Raw genomic sequence first — 4,928 nt, forward strand, 5'->3', positions numbered from 1 at the left:
CTCCCTCGACCATCCTGTTCCCCCCTGGTTTCCCCTCTGAAAAAAACCTCCTATTCCTTCCCCCCTCCCCCTGCTTACCAACCCACTCTCTCCTGCTTCTTGGGCCTGGCATGACCCTACACTGGGGCATAGAGCCTTCACAGGACCTAGGGCCTCTCCTCCCACTGATGACTGACTAGGCCATCCTCTGCTATACATATGCTTCTGGAGCCATGAGTCCCACCATGTGTACTCTTTGGTTGGTGGTTTAGTCCCTGGGAGCTCTGGGGGTATACTTGTTGGTTCATATTATTGTTCCTCCTATAGGGCTGCAAACTCTTCGGCTCCTTGGGTCCTTTCTCTAGCTCTTCCATTGGGGACCCTTGAGCACTCACCTTATGTGAAACAAATTCTAAAAATTTATTTATTTTATGTGTATGAGTACACTGTAGCTGTACAGATGGCCATGAGCTATCATGTGTGTGGCTGCTGTTGATCTCAGGACCTCTGCTGGCCCCCCTCGCTCCGGCATAATTTACTGTAGCTGTCTTCAGACGCACCAGAAGAGGATGTCTGATCTCATTACCAGTGGTTGTGAGCCACCATGTGGTTGCTGGGATCTGAACTCGGGACCTTTGGAAGAGCAGTCAGTGCTCTTACTCACTGAGCCATCTCGCCAGTCCAACAAATTCTAAATAACTGTGCTACTTTAAATAGAACTAGTCCTCAAGACTGGAAGGGATTGGTAGCAGCTGTACTAGAGGCTGGTCCACAGTTGTAATGGTTAGCATGGTAGAGGAAGAAACCTCGAATATTTAACCGCGAAACTGAACAAGGAGAATGAATATTGTAAAAGAGCAGTTGCCAGGTGAAGGGCGGTCCTCTGATTGACAAGAACAGGTTCAATTTGATGGTGCTACTCTAGGACAATGTTGATTAGTGGCTTTGAGAGCTCGGGACAAAGTCGAAGAGCCTGGGGGTGGGGTAGGGGTGGGGGTGGGGAATCCATTTGCAAAGGTTATACAAGGCTCTGGAGAAGCTGCCACTTTATCTATCTATCTATCTATCTATCTATCTATCTATCTATCTATCTATCTATCTATTTTACAAAGATTAGTGTCAGCCATACCAGACCCTGACACAAGGAAATGTTGATAGAAACATTGGTATATGAAAATGTGAATACTGGTCAGGCAGTGGTGGCGCACGCCTTTATAATCCCAGCACTTGGGGGGCAGAGGCAGGTGGATTTCAGAGTTTGAGGCCAGCCTGGTCTACAGAGTGAGTTCCAGGACAGCCAGAGCTACACAGAGAAACCCTCTCTTGAAAAAAACAAAACAAGGGCTGGTGAGATGGCTCAGCAGGTAAGAGCACTGACTGTTCTTCTTGAGGTCCTGAGTTCAAGTCTCAGAAACCACATGGTGGCTCACAGCCATCCATAATGAGATCTGATACCCTCTTCTGGTGTGTCTAGACACAGCTACAGTGTACTTACATATAATAAATAAATCTTAAAAAAAAAGAACAAAACAAAACAAAACAAAACAAAAAAAACCCTCGAAAATGTGAATACTGATTGTAAAAAAGTTATTGGACCATTAAAGGTAAGGGCAGCATCCAGTGCTAATCTAGTAGGTCAAGCTATAGCTAGAGGTCTCCATTATCAAAGTGACTGGTGCTTCAACTGTAAGAGGTACAGTCATTTGCAAAGAACCTGTGACCAAGCTGCTAAAGGTCTCAGATCTCACAATGCCTCATGCTTTAACTGCAGGAGATATGGTCATTTGCAACAAAATTGTGAACAAGGCATTTCTTTTTCTTTCTTTTTTAAAGATTTACTTATTTCATTTACATGAGTACACTGTAGCTCTCTTCAGACATGTCAGAAGAGGGCATCAGATCTCATTACAGATGGTTGTGTGACACCATGTGGTTGCTGGGAATTGAACTCAGGACCTTCAGAAGAGCAGCCAGTGCTCTTAACCACTGAGCCATCTCTCCAGTCCCGGACAAAGCATTTCTAAGGGCGATGTTTAAAGAAGGCCTAGGTTCTGCAGGCAGCACAAGTCTAGACTTGGCCACAGGTAAATATCCCACTCTATCTCCAAAAATCACGGTTCTAAAATAACTACTGGGTTTATGGTTCTTTGCGGTTGGGGACAGCAGGGATGATCTGGAGAAGGAGTGAATTCACTTCCCGTAGAGTCATTGTGCATCCAGGAACTGCAGATGAAGATTTCAAAGGAGAAATTTAAATTATGGCCCATGTACAAAGAGATAGGATTTAACACAGGTGATAGGGTGGCTCTACCGCTCCTGTTTCCCTACATCAAAGGCAAAGCTGCTCCAGTAGAAAGGACAGAGGGTTTGAAGTCCTGGCAAACATGTGTTCTGGCAAAGAGTTGTTAATGATCAGAGGCTAACATGTAAAATCGCAAGTAAAATGGTATTGAAAGAGAAGTTTTGGTGGATTCAGGAGCTGATGTAACTATCATTTCACAAGAATCTTGGAACTCTGAACGGCCACTTCAGGAGGTTTATACCCAGTTTCTAAGGATTGGAAAGTTATCTCAGCTAAAACAGTCTGCAGTGGGTTAAATGTGTGGGACTGGAGGGTCAACAAGGGAAGTTAAAGCCTTATGTGGCTGACAGACCCATACATTTGGGGGGAAGACATCTTTTACAACAGTGGGGCACTCAGATTAATATTCCTTCAATCCCAGAAACAACCCATGATGAAATAAAGGGTGAGAAAAAGAAGAACCCAAAAGTAAGAAAGACCAGCTACAGGCAAAAAGGAAACAAGAAGATACTAGATTCAAGGATCTCTCTTTCTCTCTCTCTCCTTGTTTCTCACCCAGGGGGGTGAAACGGGATGGGGATAAAAATAAAGGGTGGGAAAAAGAAGAATCCACAAAAGTAGCAAAGACTGGCTACAGGTTAATCTTGATTGTCAACTTAGAATTATCCAGAAGCCATTAACTCTGGGTCCATCTATGAGACTTAACTGATGTCCCTGAGTGTGGACCCCTGGGCTGAGATCCAGGGCTGGAGAAGGAGAAGGCAAGCATTCATCTCTCTCTGGTTTCCAGCTTCAGAGGCGGTGTGAGCAAGTGCCTTACACTCCTACAGCTGCATCTGGAGTTGTTCTCTCCGGCCACGCCTCTCTCCCCACAGGCTGACTCTTCTGCCTGCCAAAACAAACCTTTCCTACCTTAAACTGCCCTGGTCAGGTATTTAGTCCCACAATGGGAAAGGCACTGTAGCGCTCCACACGGAAGATGAACAGGCAAGTTCCATACCTGAGATATACAATACACACGAGATACACTTCCATGGATCAGAGGTTGAAAATGTGGAAACTACCGAGAACGGTTCATCATCCCTAACTACGACTCAAAACTCGAAGCCATAGAAGAAGCTGAGGGTGCCAGGCATGGTGGTGTATACTTTTAATCCCAGGAGTCAGTAAGCAGAGGCAGGAGAATGAGTCTGAAGTCAATCTTGTCTATGTAGTAAGACTCTCTTGAAACCAAAACCAAAAATCTAATGAAGTAAAATCTAAACAATCAAGTCAAACCTTCTCCACAATGTATGGATACACTGGTGCACATATGCATAGACATGGCACACAAATCAGAAGGCACAGAACACTGGGGACATTTTCAACAAATAAGAGGACTAATGTTTTTAATATATAAAGAGCACTTACAAATGAGTAAGAAAAAGGCAATTGCCCTGCTATAGTTTGTAGAAGGGTTGGGTGACCCTTAAAGGGCCATGAGTCGGGATTTGTCATGAGGGTAGTAGAGCTGAATGGTTCTAGAGGCCCGTAAGAATTAGCACAGGGTTTTGGTGGCACTTCGATCCCAGCACTCAGAAGCAAAGGCAGGCGGACCTCTGAGTTCGAGGCCAGCCTGGTCTACAGAATGAGTTCCAAAACAGCCATGGCTACGCGGGGAAACCCTGTCTCAAAAAACCAAACCAAACCAAAAAGAATTAAGCAGGGTGTGGTGGCATTCACCTTTAATCTTAGTACTTGAGAACCAGAGTTCGAGGTCAGACTAGACTACAGAGCCAGGCCAGCCAGGGCTAAACAGTGAGATTGTTTATGTATGTATGTAATGAGATCGGACACCCTCTTCTGGTGTGTCTGAAGACAGCTACAGTGTACTTAGATATAATAATAAATAAATCTTAAAAAAAAAAATGGAAGGAGGGAATGAACTATAAAGAGTTGTCCTCTGATTGCCACAGCCCACGATGGTGCAGGTGCCTGCCCTCACACATCAGATACACACAGAATAAACAATTTTTTTTTTTTTAGAAGGGGGACTTGGGCTGGGCAGATGGTTCAGTAGATAAAAGGTCAAAGTATGAGTTCAAGGCCAGCCTGGTCTACAGAGTGAGTTCCAGGACAGCCAAGGCTACACAGAAACCCTGTCTGGAAAAAAACCAAGGAAAAAAAAAAAAAGGTCAAAGTACCACACAGAGGACCTGAGTTCAAGTTCAAGTTCCCAGAATACATGTTAAAAAGCCAGGATCCAGTCTGTTCCTATAACTCCAGTCCTGTGCAAGATGGACACAGGGATCCTGGGGCTGGGTGCTGTCTAACTGTAAGGTCAGTGAGAAACCCCGATTCAAGGCAAAAAGGTAGAGAGTGGCAGAGCAGGACACCCGACATCTTCCTCTGGCCTCTGTACATTAGTGGGCCCTGTACACATACGAGCATACATATAACACACATACACACACACAGGGCAAGGGGGGGAGACAGACACAGAGAGTGAGATAGAGACAGAGAGAAGGGGGGAGGTGTTGGTGACAGGAGATCCCTGGTTCACTGGAAACCCCCAAAGGAGATTAAGGAATTTCTTCTGTGAGAGCTTATTAGTTCTTGGAAGGCCGTCATAGAGGAAGCCTAGATGCACCGAGAGTCTACGCCCTGC

Source organism: Mastomys coucha, unplaced genomic scaffold, assembly GCF_008632895.1.
Source record: "Mastomys coucha isolate ucsf_1 unplaced genomic scaffold, UCSF_Mcou_1 pScaffold1, whole genome shotgun sequence".
NCBI lineage: Eukaryota > Metazoa > Chordata > Mammalia > Rodentia > Muridae > Mastomys > Mastomys coucha.